Source organism: Mauremys reevesii, linkage group 8 (assembly GCF_016161935.1).
Source record: "Mauremys reevesii isolate NIE-2019 linkage group 8, ASM1616193v1, whole genome shotgun sequence".
Lineage (NCBI taxonomy): Eukaryota > Metazoa > Chordata > Testudines > Geoemydidae > Mauremys > Mauremys reevesii.
Window position 1 is genome coordinate 50,737,440 of NC_052630.1, and position 14,384 is coordinate 50,751,823.

Sequence of the window (14,384 nt, forward strand, 5' to 3'; positions counted from 1 at the left end):
GTCGCTTCTCCAAGCATGTGTATTTCAGGGGTGCTGGATGAGTTGGCATTACCAGTTAACATTAAGAAATGGATTGTATTAACTAGTCTAGTGGCCAAAAGAGTTATTCTACAGTTCCTCCCTCATATACAGACTGGCTGAGTGAGCTCTCTTCTACCGCATTAATGGGAAAAAATGACTCTGTCTAATAGAAACGCTTGGGAAAACTACAGGGATGTCTGGTCACACATGAAACTATTGCATGCCTTTGCAGCTTAGTATATATTAGTGCTTGGGACTCGCAGACTATGTTCTCACTTGTTTATCTACTTAATCACTTTAATAATGAATGCTCTGCATGACCTTTACTGGTTCAGCTTTTGGGGTTTTTTTTTAGGTTTTGCAAATATTGAACGCTGGAATTTTTTATATGTGATTTCCTCCTTGTGTATGTTTTGTGTGCTTATATGCTTATATTTTATATAAAAACAATAAATATCCAGCTAAAAAACAGTAAAAGAACCTAAGGGGATGCTAATAAACTTACCAGAGTTCATCCCAACTCTAACATGGGCTCGGGCAGGAGCAGCCTTTCAACTCTCCACCCTAGGGTTTCCTTGTGGTTACAAGGTCATCACAGCTTCAGCTCAGAATGAGCACTCAGTCTTCTGGGGCCTGAGTAGGCCGAGTTCTTCCTCAAGGATTGGTGCCCTCTGTGGACCAGAGGTCCTGTCTGATGGCTAGCTCAGGAAGGAGGCCGCGAGTCAGTTTAAACTGAGACTATTTATCCAAGTCTTTTCTTTGTCTCTTGGTCTCTGGAGAATCCAGTTTGAACTAGTGTATGTGTATCTCTCTGGTGGGTGGCTTCAAAGACTGATAATGGAGGAAGTTCATTAGCATCTCCATGTCTATTAGAGAAGGTACATTCAGTGCCACAGTAACACAGACACAACTGCATTTTTAATACAATATATTCCCAAGGTATTAATCCGAATTCAATAAGGTTTAACTTAATTCCATAAAGTTTGGTCAGGATATTGTCAGTCTGCCACAGTGACCACACCCTATGGCCCCTCCACAGCCCACACTGCAGGGGAGAAGATGCTCCTGTACCTTAAAACCATGTTGCTTTCGGATGATTTCCATCTCCTCCGTGCTGCTTTTATACCAGAGAGGGAACATCTGTTTTTAAGTCCTTTGGAAAGAAAGAAGATATAGAGAAGATCTGAAAAAAGGTTTGTAATGGGGAGAGTAAGCAGTGAAAAGAGACCACCACACTCAAGTTAAGCTTTGGGGCCAGATCCTCAGCTGAGGTAAATCAGCATAGCTCCACTGAAGCCAATGGAGGAGCTACAGATCTTTACACCAGCCCGGCCGGAAAGACGGCACAACAGAGCAACTGGACAAAGTTTTAAAAGAGCACGGGATCTTGGGGGCTGCTTAGACCCCAGGAAACCCTGGGCTTTAGATGATCAGCGATGCAGTCGGAACAATTTCCTGCTGCCCTGACAAATAATTTATTGTGACAGCCATTTAAAAAAAATCCCATAAAAGACCCATAAAATATAGTTATCACAAAAAAATTCTCCTCCTACCCACAAGCTGCAAAATTGTATATATACTTCACTGCACATAAACTACCCGATGCTCTGTGACAGCTTTAATCTCTCTCTCTCTCTCTTTCCAATTTTGTGTGTCTTGCAAGGGGGGGGGGTAGGGATTGAGGAAAGAGGTTTAGAAGGCGGGGGGGTGCAGGCACCCCTCATTTTTATGACAGCTGGCAACTCTACCAATCAATTCTTCCTGAGCTGCTTTTCAGGCATCTTTTTAGAGGAATTATAAAAGCCAGATCTGGCCACTTGTGATTGCTATAGCTACTTCTTTATTACTTGTATTACAGTAGCACCAAAAGGCATAAGGGATAACGCCTGCCCTGTCGTTGAAGTATTGGCCTAGGCCTCAGGAACTGTACGTTCATATCTTGCCTCTGCTGCAAACTCCGTGTTACCTTGAGTGAGTTAATTAATAATTGCTCTATGCCTCAGTTTCCCACCTGTAAAATGGGGATAAAAGTCCTTTATCTGTTTTGTCTATTTAGATAGTAAACTCTTCAGAGCAGGGACTGTCTCCTATTTCTTTCTGTACAGTGCCCACCACCAAGGGGCTCTGAGCTTGGTTGGGACTTCTTGCTGCTATTACAATACTCATTATGATAATAAACCAGTAGTGAAGCATACATGGCCACAACTGGAGCAACTCAACTAGTGTGACATATTTTTAAAGGAGTCAGACGTGTATTTGGAGCCAAAGGTCCTGACGCTCCTCTTATGGACGCTGGAGTAAATCAGGAGTAATGCCTTGGAAGTCAATCTGATTACCCTGATGTAAAATCAATGGGTGAAGGAAGCATCCCTAAGCATTGTATAGATCACAGGGACCCAGGTGCTTGGCCTTCTGTCTGTGCCTCTGTGCTCTTAGGCAGGAAGAATACATTAACCAGGAGGATACCAAGGTTTTAACAAACTTTTAGGGCTATCAATCCCTAGCCTAGAATTGATTCTCAGCACCAGGCATTTTCCAGTACAGTGATCTCAGACTGCCTGGCCGGCTGACCCAAATAAAGAGAGAATCCCCAGCAGCAGTGCTCATCAGTTATCTGTGATGTGTGGTGCAGCCGGAGGGGAAGAGAGGGAAGGATCCAAGAGAGAACAGTGCTCTTCAGGGTCAGTCTGCAAGGAGAGGCAATCAATGTTCCTGCATGAAACCCACACTCAAATCCAGGCAGGGTTCTGTACATCAGCTGGGGGTTAATAATAACAATGATTCTGTTTTCACACTGGTAGCATCTTTCACCCAGAACCATCCCCAGGGGCTTCCCAGGCTATGGCTCTGCCCCTGCAACCCGCTCTGCCAGCACGGAGAACTGTGCCGCCCTGAAGCGTGGTGAGTGGACTGGTGCTCTCCGCACGAAGGCTGGCCTCCTTGCATGCTTCATAACGAGCCCTTTCCTACAACCCAGCCACATCTCGTGTGGCTAATGAAACATGAGCAGAGCCCCGCTGAAAGCAAGGCTGCAGGGTCCACATTAGCAGGGTCTGGGCCTAGAAACAGATCCCTCCAGGGTGGAGGGTGGCAGCCAAGGGGAATATCTCACTGCACAACACTGCACAGATTGGCTAAGGAAGTGGGCCAAGCCCAGACTCTATGGGGAGTGTTGGGGGATCTCTAACATCCCCACAGGGCAGACGGGACCTCAGGGATCCTCTGAAGACAACCCCCCGCCCCATGCGCTGTACATTTTGTACTCAGAGTGGGTTTCTCACATAAAGCAGAGTAAATGTGTTGGCTACTGTGGAGTCCCCCAGCGTCCATGCTGCTCTAACCACAGCCACCATCCAGCCCAGCAGCGACTCTTTTCTCAGCGCTTGGGAGCAGGGACAAGCGCCAGCCAGGTCCCCACTGGCCCTTAATTCTGTTGTACAAGAGGATCCTGGATCCAGCTGGTGAGGCTTGAGGATATTCAGGGCTCACTTGTGCCTTGAAGACGCAGCTGCCCCAGGGGAGATCAGGGCAGGATGGTGCCTCTCAGCTCCGGGCAACGTAGCGGGAGCAGAGCTGCTGTGCTACCCTTTCAGAGGGTGCAACATGTGTTCCAGGGTGGGCAGGGGGTCGAGGGGGGGACCACTCTACTGGGCAGTGACAAGGCTGGCAGGCCACTAGCCGGGCACAGCCCACGTGTTCGCTGAGTGCAAGGGCTGGAATTGTGCCCAGCCACTGCAGAAGGGCAGGTTTCTTGTGCCATCCCCCTGCCCATTCTGCATCCGAAGGGGCACAATCAGGCCCTAAGCTGTAATTGTGCTGGTGGAAGGCAAGAGATTGCCCCCCGAGCCATACTGTTAATGGGGCTACCCCAAACGAAGAGCATTGCTGTGAATGGATACCTAGGTCCAGGTGGTTGCCCAGGGCTCTAGGAGGAGTGCACTCCCCTGCACAGTCTCCCCTGAACTTGGGGAGTGGGTGGGCAGAGATTGGAGGGGCAGGGGAGCCTCAGCTCTGCCCTGCAATGTCCCAGGTAACACAAATGGCTACTGGTACTGGGCTTGCTATTCCCCACTGCCGGGAGCTGGCATCTCTGAGGACTAGTTCTTTGATGGCGGCATTCTTGGGGCAGTGCAGAAATGTTCCCCCACCCCTCCCACAGGGCCGATTACAATAGCCCCCTCCAGCCCCTCGGGAATGGCTAGAACGAACAGTGAGATGTTGAGCCCCTTTCTGGAGCCTCAGGTTTCCCCACAGAGCAAAGTCTGGCAGGCGTCCCCCCATGCCTGAATGAGGCCTTGGTGGATGGGTCTCCAAAGGGAATTTCAGAAGAAAGATCCAGCGGTGCTACTCCTTCCTCAGCTGGAACAATAGCAGCCCCAAGGGGAACTGTTCTTTCAAAGGCAAGGCTGCAAGGATGCTCTAAAAAGAAAATAACAAAACTTCCCCCCCCCACCCCCCAGCCAAGAGACACAGATCATTCCATGAAACTTTCTTAACCAGGACTAGCTACACCAACGTGTGAAAAAAGAGACAGATCCACGCAGTGTGCACACACACACACGTACGCACACATTGCCCTCGCATTTCCAAAGTGCTGGCTTGGGTCCCAGCTCCAATCTCTCAGTGCTGCAGTAAATTTAACAGCCCTTTCTTTATGAGGTCACACTGTATTGTGCTCTGTTTTTCTTGTCCTCAGCGGTTCCCCGAATGCCTCAGCAGGCTGTAGCTGCTTTTTATACTGCCTTGAAATAAAAAGCTCTCTCGTCTGCACCAGCGTGATGTTCTCCATAATATGTAACCTTCACCACTGCTACTTACTTTATAAGGGCAAGAGATTGTGCGCACATGCACTCCTGGGGCCCAATCTACACTAACACTCCCACCTCTGCTGGAGTGGCACTGGGGTTAGCAATAGGCAGACATTTTTCACAGTCATAGACACTCAGGCAACACCATGTTTTGTTCAGACCAGTTAGCATATGCTTCTGTGCACAGGAGCCAGCCAAACTGTGTTATAATCTGGCCACAACTGACTTCCAAGTGCACGAGCTTTAAACCCCATTGGGAGCCCCATGTAGATGTGCCTAATGCAGCTAACGGACTCCTCTATTCTGAATTGCAATATGCAGAAAAGCATGACTGGAAAGCAAGCTCACTTCAGAGCACTATCCCCATGCAGTACAGCAAGGACTGGACACCCGTGGTAACAGCTCAGGGCACTCCTGTTCTTCCCTCCAGGGTATGGAAAGCAAAGGGTAGGTCCTTCTCCATTGCAGTCAATGGGAGCTTTGCTACTGACTTCAATGGAAGAAGGATCTGCACCACATGAAATTAATAGGCAGCAGGTTTAAAACAAAAAAAGGAAGTATTTCTTCACACAACGCACAGTCAACCTGTGGAACTCCTTTCCAGAGGATGTTGTGAAGGCCAATACCATAACAGGGTTCAAAAAAGAACTAGATAAATTCATGGAGGATAGGTCCATCAATGGCTATTAGCCAGGATGGGCAAGAATGGTGTCCCTAGCCTCTGTTTGCCTGAAGCTGGGAATGAGCAACAGGGGATGGATCACTTGATGATTACCTGTTCTGTTCATTCCCTCTGGGGCACCTGGCACTGGCCACTGCCGGAAGACAGGATACTACGCTAGATGGTCCTTTGGTCTGACCCAGTAGGGTCATTCTTATGTTCTTATGTAAGATTGGGCAGTGCCACTTACTCTACCATGGTCTGGGTGCCAGCACTTAACTGGGACAGAACCCAGGGCAGGCACTTGGTAGTAGGAAATCCTGCCCTGCATTTTTCATACCTCTCTGGAATGGACTTTCAATGCATTCCCTGGGAGATGAAAACCCAGACCGGATTGCTGCGCCCACCTCATCCCCAGCTCCCTGGATTGCCATTTCAAAACTCACAAGGCCAGAGGAGTCTTAAGTTAACTAAATTTACCGATTTCATAGGTCAACCCCTGCCACAAGAAATTAAAGCTAATGCGAGGACTTATTTAAAAAAATTAATCGTTATTACTCTCGGGGCCTGAGCCACTAATAAAAACATGCTCCTCAAATACCCTCCATAAAAGCAGGTGGCAAACAGAAGAGAGGAAAGCAGATGTGAAAAAAAATCCCTCACATCCAGGATCCTAGACTGTAGCAAACATGTAGCAGGAACAGCTTATTATATACCCTCCCCCATCAATTACCCAGTTACTACACATCCTTCACCTTCCTCAGTAATTATTCCCCAACTCAGCATTTCCCCCTTAATCACTTCCTCCTTGTACAGCCGTTTTACGTCTCTAGGAGATCATCATTCCTTGATCCATGGAACAGCCGAGATGGTGCTTTTATGCAACACCTTCCGTGCTTCAGGGGAGAGCACTGTATAAAACAGTGATGAATGATAACTCATTACTGGGAGTGAAGTGACTATAGAGGTAAACAAAGCAGCTATTATGTTCAGGGCAATAGCTCATGATACTGAGGCTGGGCTTACAGAAGGGTGGGGAGGTGTTGGCCAGGACACTGGGATTATCTTCTGCTCTGTTCAAATAGTACCCTAGGGTCTTTGACTTCCATTTGAGCCGCTGCTTATAGAAGCTGGGAGGAAGGTTACAATTTTAGGGTTTTATATCATAAAATCATCAAAGGTTAGGGCTGGAAGGGACCTTGAGAAGTCATCAAGTCCAGGTCCTCCTGCTGAGGCTGGACCAGTAAACCTAGACCAGAGGGGGACAAACTACTGCCCGCAGGACCCTTCCCTCTGGCCCCCGAACTCCTGCCAGGGAGCGGGGTCAGGACAGGCTTGCGGAGGAGCCAGCCCAACTCCTCACCGGCAGCATGGTGAGTGGGGTGGAGGCTAGCCCCTGGCCCCTCCCCTTCTGCTCCCCTCCCTTCCCTGCCTCCCTCGCAGTCACAGTTCCCCCAGCACCTGGGCAGCATGGCTGCAGCTCTGGCCGGGCGACACGGCCATAGCGCCGCCAGACCTGGTGCTCCAGGGTGGCGCAGTCAGGGGCGGGAGGCACCTGGGGCCGCTGGCCGCCCCGGTCTTGGGGCACTTTGGCGGCGGGCCCTCGCCGCCCGGGTCTTCGCGCACTTTGGCGGCGGGCCGCTCGCCGCCCGGTCTTCGGCGGCACTTTGGCGGCGGGCCGTTCGCTCGCTCCGGGTCTTCGGCGGCACTTTGGCGGCGGGCCGTTCGCTCGCTCCGGGTCTTCGGCGGCACTTTGGCGGCGGGCCGTTCGCTCGCTCCGGGTCTTCGGCGGCACTTTGGCGGCGGGCCGTTCGCTCGCTCCGGGTCTTCGGCGGCACTTCGGCGGGCCGCTCGCCGCTCCGGTCTTCGGCGGCACTTTGGCGGCCGGCCGTTCGCTCGCTCCGGGTCTTCGGCGGCACTTTGGCGGCAGGCCGTTCGCTCGCTCCGGGTCTTCGGCGGCACTTTGGCGGCAGGCCGTTCGCTCGCTCCGGGTCTTCGGCGGCACTTTGGCGGCGGGCCGTTCGCTTCGCTCCGGTCTTCGCGGCACTTTGGCGGCGGGCCGCTCGCCGCCCGGTCTTCGGCGGCACTTTGGCGGCGGGCCGTTCGCTCACTCCGGGTCTTCGGCAGCACTTTGGCGGCGGGCCGTTCGCTCACTCCGGGTCTTCGGCAGCACTTTGGCGGCGGGCCGTTCGCTCACTCCGGGTCTTCGGCAGCACTTTGGCGGCGGGCCGTTCGCTCGCTCCGGGTCTTCGGCGGCACTTTGGCGGCGGGCCGTTCGCTCGCTCCGGGTCTTCGGCGGCACTTTGGCAGCAGGCCGTTCACTCGCTCCAGGTCTTCGGCGGCACTTCGGCAGCAGGTCCTTCAGTGCTGCCAAAGATGCAGAGCAAGTGAAGGACCCCCCGCTGCCACCGCCGCCAAAGACTCGGAGCGAGTGAAGGACCCGCTGCCACTGCAAACTCGGAGTGCCACCGACTGAGTACAAGTGCCACAGCGGGTGGCGCCTTTTTTTTATGTCCACTCCCCCGCTTTGCCCCAGGCCTCCTGAATTTTCTGGGTGGCCCTGCAGGGAGCAGGGGGAGTTTGGGGGGGGGGCAAGGAGCGGGGGGGTGGGCAAGGGGCCTGGGCCCTGCTGCCAAGGACAGGGGCAGAACTAGTCAGGGCCCCCTGCACCCCCAGCATGCTTGGCCCCTGTCCCCAGCAGCCAAGCCCAGACAGGTAGCAAGCCCTGCCCCACTGCCAGGGAGAGCAGCCAAATGAGCAGGGGAAACGCACAGGGAAAGGATTGAGCCCCCTTTCCCCCACCCCACAGGTAACGTGGGGTGGGGAGAGCAGGGAGGGTTGGACAGGGGTGGGGGCCAGGGGTGGTCATGGGCAGGGGAGTTGGGATGGGGGCAGGGGTCCCGGGGGTGTTCTGGGGTGGGGAGCAGGGGGGATTGGATAGGAGACGAGCATCCCAGCGGGATGGTCAGGGGACAGAGAGCAGGGGTGTTTCGATAGGATTTGGGAGTCCCGGGGGGGCAGTCAGGGGTGGGGAGCAAGGGGGGCTGGATGGGGAGGGGCTGGGGGGCTGGATGGGGGCAGGGGCCAGGCCAAGCCTCGCTGTTTGGGGAGGCTTAGCCTCCCCCAGGCTTCCCTACCCAGCCCTCCATACAATTTCTGTACCCGATGTGGCCGTAGGGCCAAAAAGTTTGCCCACCCCTGACCTAGACCATCCCTGACAGGTGTTTGTTCAGCCTATTCTTAGAAACCTCCACAACCCCCCTCAGAGGCCTGTTCCAGAGCTTAATGACCCGGATAGTTAGACATCTTTTCCTAATCTCTAATCTAAATCTCCCTTGATGCATATTAAGCCCATGACTTCTTCTCCTACCTTCAGGGGAGATGGAGAACAATGATCATTTTCCTCTTTATAACAGCCCTTAACATAGATGAAGACTGTTATCAGGTCCCCCCATAGTCTTCTTTTCTCAAGGCTAAACATGCTCAGGTTTTTTTAACCTTTCCTCACAGGTCAGGTTTTCTAAACCTTTTATCATTTTTGTTGCTCCCCCTCTGGACTCTCTCCAATTTGCCCACATCTTTCCTAAAGTGTGTCCCCCAGAACTGGGTGCAGAACTCCAGCTGAGGCCTCACCAGTGCTGAGTAGAGCAGAACAATCACCTCCCATGTCTTACATACAGCACTCCTATTAATACACCCCGGAACGATATTAGCCTTTTTCGCAGCTGCATCACACTGCTGACTCACGTTCAATTTGTGATCCACTATTACCCCCAGGTCCTTTCCAGTAGGTCTCCTGCCTAGCCACTTACTCCCCATTTTGTAGTTGTGCATTTGATTTTTCCTTCCCAAGTGAAGTGACAGACAGACAGTCCAGCAGCAGCATCCTTTTCCCTCCAGCAATGTACCATAAGCAGTGCCCATGGACCTAGGCTTGAACCTACTGGTCTAGACATGAGAGTGCTATTAACTGAGTCATGTTTCAAGGCACACCTGGAAGTACCTGTGCTAGGAAGACTTTCTGCCCTGAATCCAGATCCTCAGCTGGGGTAAAACAGCATAGCTTCATTGGAGTCAAGGGAGCTATGGTTATTTATAATAGTGCACAATCCGGCCCCTGGTTCTAGACCAAAGAGATCTGGGCAAGTCAGAACATTCAGATTCATTGGGACCATGCAGCAAGGTTCAGTTGAACAAGTGCTCAGTTGCTTTGTTGGACTGGTCCTAAAGCACTGTTGGGGAGAGGCAGGCCAGGGGAGAAGAAGGGTGACTGAGCATAAGGGATTGATGGTCACCAGGCACCTAGACCTGATGCCATCAGCCAGCACCTTCAGGCGTACCGCAGCATTCTGTGCTCAGCATTCGGTGCAGCATTGTGCCCACAGCCCACTGCAGCCCCTCCCTTGCCTTTTCTCCTGCTCCCCTAACAAGGTGATCCCACCCAAAGGCACTGAGCCCCGGGGTGTCTCAGAGCCTGCACTACCCTGCACCCAAACAACACTAGTTAAACACAGACTAGAAAGAACATGCCGCCGGGAGACAGCACCTGAGAAGGGCGGGGAGAGAGTGTGCTGGGAAACAGCAACTCTGCGGCAGAAAACATTCCCAAAGGAGGCAGGGTGCGATTGCAGCCGAACAGGAGGCACCTGCTTTCTTAAGCTGGGGGTAGGCACGAGGAGGGAGTCGTTGCAGAGGAGAGCGAGCGAGAGGCGGCTTTCTGAGCCAGTTTGACTATGATTGATGGCACTGTGTTGTATTCTCACTGATGTAGAAAATTAGAGAGAGATCGCTTCAGATATTGGCCCGTCTGAGCGACTTGTTGTGTCCATCTCCGGTACCTAGCAGAGCCTCCAGGGAGCTCCCCCCTCCAGCTTGTTGGCTCATTATTCAGAGTGCTGAACTGGGAAAAGCACCACGGCTTCTCTTCTTTGCTCTTCTGCTTGTCTTGTGAAAGGCGTAAGCAGCTTCTCATGGCTTTCTTAACTGAACCACTTGAGGGAAAATTCATTTCTCCTGCTGGGCAAAGTTATCTTGGGTTTGTTTTTTTTCCCCAGGGTTCAGAAGTGACAGGAATCATTTAGTCTGCAAGAGCCTTCCTCAAAAACAGTGGCTCAGACTCAGCCCTGGGCTAACTATTGTTGGCACAAGCACAAATCATGCAAATAATAATAAATAATAATGATAATTAATAATGGAGTTACACTCAGGATGAATTTGTTCCAGCCAGTGTGTTCCAGCTCTTTTGTACTTTCCCTTCCTTATTCTGCCTGTCCCCTGAGGCTCTCTGTCTTTATTTCTTTCTTTCTCCGCTGGTAGCTAGCTTGTCTTTCTGCCCCTTTCTCCATTTGAACTGTCTGTCCCGTTCTGCCTCCCTACACGCATCTGTGGCTCTGTCAATCCTGGACTTTTCTGTCACGTACTCAAGATGTTTCGAAATATTCCATCATTTTGGAAAGAAACCAATGAAATAATCACACCCAGCCCCTACACGCTGTGTTTCACCCCTGGATCTCAAAAGCACTTTACACGGGAGGGTAAGGATCCCCATCCCCATTTCACACCCAGGGAGGCTGAGGCACGGAGACTCACCCAAAGTCACACAGTGGGTCAATGGCTAAAAGAAAACTAGAACCCACAGCTCCTGATTCCGCACTTTCCACAGGTCCACGCTAGTCCCATCGGGAAATGAGTTGAACTTGCTGCATATTCCTTGACAGCTCCTAAGATGATCAAATATACATCACACCTTCCGGATGTGGCTCCCGATCCCCTTGTCTGTTACCCCTCCTTGCCCCTGGCTTTAGTAGCTGTTTAGCTCTCACCGGGTTCCATCCCTCAGTGATGCTCTCCGGATCCTTACCATCTTCTGGCTCTCATTAGCCAATCTTGCCTTATCCTCTGGCACCAGGCCTGTCTGTGCTCTCTGCCATGTCATATACTGGATAATGAGCAAGGGCAGGAATCACGAACAGTGATTTATTTGGAAGGGGAAACTCATGGCCACTCTCTACATTAGCCGTTGTTTGGGCCACACACCGGCCGTTAGACTTGTAACTGCTCACATCCAGTCTGAATTTGGCTCCTCAGTTTTAAACACCCAATATCTTTCCTGGCAGGGACTCTATCTCCTTCCCCCCTCCTCTAGATTCCTGTGGTTTCCGTTATCCCCTGGGGCAGGATGTGGACACAGCCAGGCAAAGACCATGAAGCGATTAAGCTTGGTCTGCAGGTCTGAGATGTCTGTCTGCCCCCCTAACATTCCTACAGCTGCCATCAATAGATCACTGGGTATATACCCCAGATATCACCACGCAACATGCTGGGAGCCTCAGTGCGGCATTATGCATGACATATGCACTTTAAAAATAGCTTCTGCTTAAAGAGATATTACAAGCACCAGCAAGAGGCCAGACCAGGGCATCTTACACCTTGACAACCTACAGCTGATGGGATGCCCCTTTAGGGCTGTTGTCACTCAGGCATACATTAGAGAAGTCTAACAGGATGCAAACCCTGCCCCTGCTGCCGATGAATTCAGCTGGGCTGGAGCTGAAAAAATCTAGGCCAACATATATAGGATGGACAGGGAAGCGCTCCAAGCATAATCTGCCTATTTGCACTTGAACACGCCGCTGCGCACGCCGTTCCCAGGAGCAAAAACACAGCCACCAGAACTGACTCCAGCGAGGTGCCTGAACGGAGGGAATATGGACCAGGGGAGGCATCGGGCCACAAACATACACACAAAGACCTTTTACTGCTCCTAACCCAGCTCTCCCCAGATATCAGGGAGAAGTTAGAAAGCAGAAGAACACAGAGGAGGGGAGAAATAAGATTAGATTCATCCCCTGGCTGGGAAGATATTGGACATTTACAACCAGCAGGTGAAGTTAGGACTGTGGAGCATTTATTCAGCTGAAAGACAAGAGCACAAAGGGGGCCCACCGTCTGCTGTCCTTCGTGCCTCCCCCCCCAGCTGAAGTCAGTGGAGTGAGCCAGGTGTAGCAAGGCCAGTCTCTGACTGCGAGAGAGGCTGGAAGACATGTGGCACTTGCAAAAGAAAGGCAGGAAGGAGACAGATGAGTGTACAACGCAGTGTAGCGTGCAGGGCTGCTCGGCTCAATCAGACGTAATGGAAATCTATGGCACGGAGCTAGCAATTACACATGTATCCCTTTCAGGCCCATTTGTTACAGCCACTGTGAGTGTCAGCACTCCGGTTTGGAGGGGAGGAGAGGGGATCATTAACAGAGAGACGTCAGCAGGAATGCATCCCCAGCTGGCCCTTACGCCTCACTGCCACTGTTCAGCCTAGAGCCCCTGGCGATCCCTTTTCTTCTGAGTGTCTGTGGCCACCTATGGTGCATCATCCATCAGGTGACTCTATGACTGGGCTCGTACGGGCGTCACTCCCAGCGGATCAGGCCCCTGCCCTGCACACATAGCTCTGTGATAGAAGAGTCCAGCTATGCTCTTGTTGTCTGTGCCACTCTCAGTACCGGGTTTACAATGGCCCACTCAGATGGGGCCCCAGCACCTGGACCGGGGCCCCGCTGCCCCATGCAAGCAGAGGGCAGGGCCTCAGGGGGGAAGAGGCCAACCAGGGATGGGGCCTCGGGGCAGAGCACAGGCAGGGCCCTCGGGGAGAAGAGCCTGAGTGGGGGGCGGGGCTACGGTCTGGGCACTGGGGCCCACAAAAGATTAATCCAGCCCTGACTGTTCTACTGCACACTGTAAAGCCAGGGCCAAAATGAAAGATGTTTCCCAGTCTTCATCATTATGACGTGTATTACAGTAGAGCCTAGAGGCCCCAGCTGAGATGAGAGCCCCATCATGTTATGCTGTACAAACACACAGCAAGGCAGTCCCCATATCAAAGAGCTTACAATCTAAGTAGGCAAGACAGCTAAAGGATAGGAGGGGAAACTGAGGCACGGAGCTGTAAAAGGACTTGTCCACGGTCACGTGCAGAGCTGGGAACAGGCCCTGGACTCTCAGCCAGGGGCCCTTCCCACTGGGCGTGCAGCTCTCATTCTGAAAATCACCTGGGAGCGTTTGAATGGCCAAGAAGTAGGAAAGGGTCTAATGGCAGCTGATGTGTCGCCAAGGGAGTGAAGAACCCCCAGTGACAAAGAGAGCAATGGTGACTAGGGTGCAGGAGGAGACGTTATCTGAGGCTAAAGGAGAGGCATGGGCTGTGTCGAGCTCTTGGCATACAGTTCCAAAAGAGCTGTGCCTGGCCCCAGGAAGCCTGTTGCAGAGACAGGGAAAAAAACTGGGCTCTCTTGACTTCTTCTGCTGTTCTCTAACCACTAGACCCTATTTCCTACCATTACAGAGGCAGCATCTAGCCTCATTGGAAGCTGAGAGTCCCAGAAATGGCACAAGAGTGCCCAGTCTCTAGCTCAGTTTTGCAGACCTTAGGGGCTCTAATAGTCTGAATACACAACTGGGACCAGGTTGTCAGCTGGTGCATGGCAGCGATGCTAATTTACACCAGCTGAGGATCTAGCCCCTGGGCTTTTTTTTTTTTCACCTGAACTAAACTTCTGAGACGCCATCCTTGAAGCACACCTGTGCAGTGGAAGTAAATACGCTGGAGAACTCTAAGGCAGGACTTAGCTGCCATCACTGAATTCCTGCTCTGGGGTGGAGCAGAGGGGTAGGGAGGAAAAGCCCTTGGAAGTGCACACAATCCAAGGTGTTGCAGTTCAGCCCAGGAGCCGGGATGTGAGCGATGGGGGGCAGGGATAGGATCTGGAACATGGGGGCATGAGACGTGGTTTCCATTGTCAAGACTCTGAACACTGAGCAGGGCTAGAAACTGAGGACTCACCTCCCCGACGGCTTCCATAAGAGCCCACAGGTTCCCCACTTCCCAGTGCAACCGCCCC

The 14,384-nt window shown here is 52.2% G+C and overlaps 1 long non-coding RNA gene across 1 annotated transcript in view; it reads right to left on the bottom strand.

Annotated features, from left to right (window-relative positions):
* Window positions 1-541: 541 nt before the first annotated feature.
* LOC120370623 overlaps window positions 542-14,384 on the bottom strand; it is a 50,318-nt gene continuing 36,475 nt past the window's right edge. The window contains exons 2-3 of the long non-coding RNA XR_005583848.1: window positions 1,093-1,174; window positions 542-887 (exon numbers count right to left, since the gene is read on the bottom strand). This is a non-coding gene — a long non-coding RNA (uncharacterized LOC120370623). The remainder of the gene's footprint in view (window positions 888-1,092; window positions 1,175-14,384) is intronic.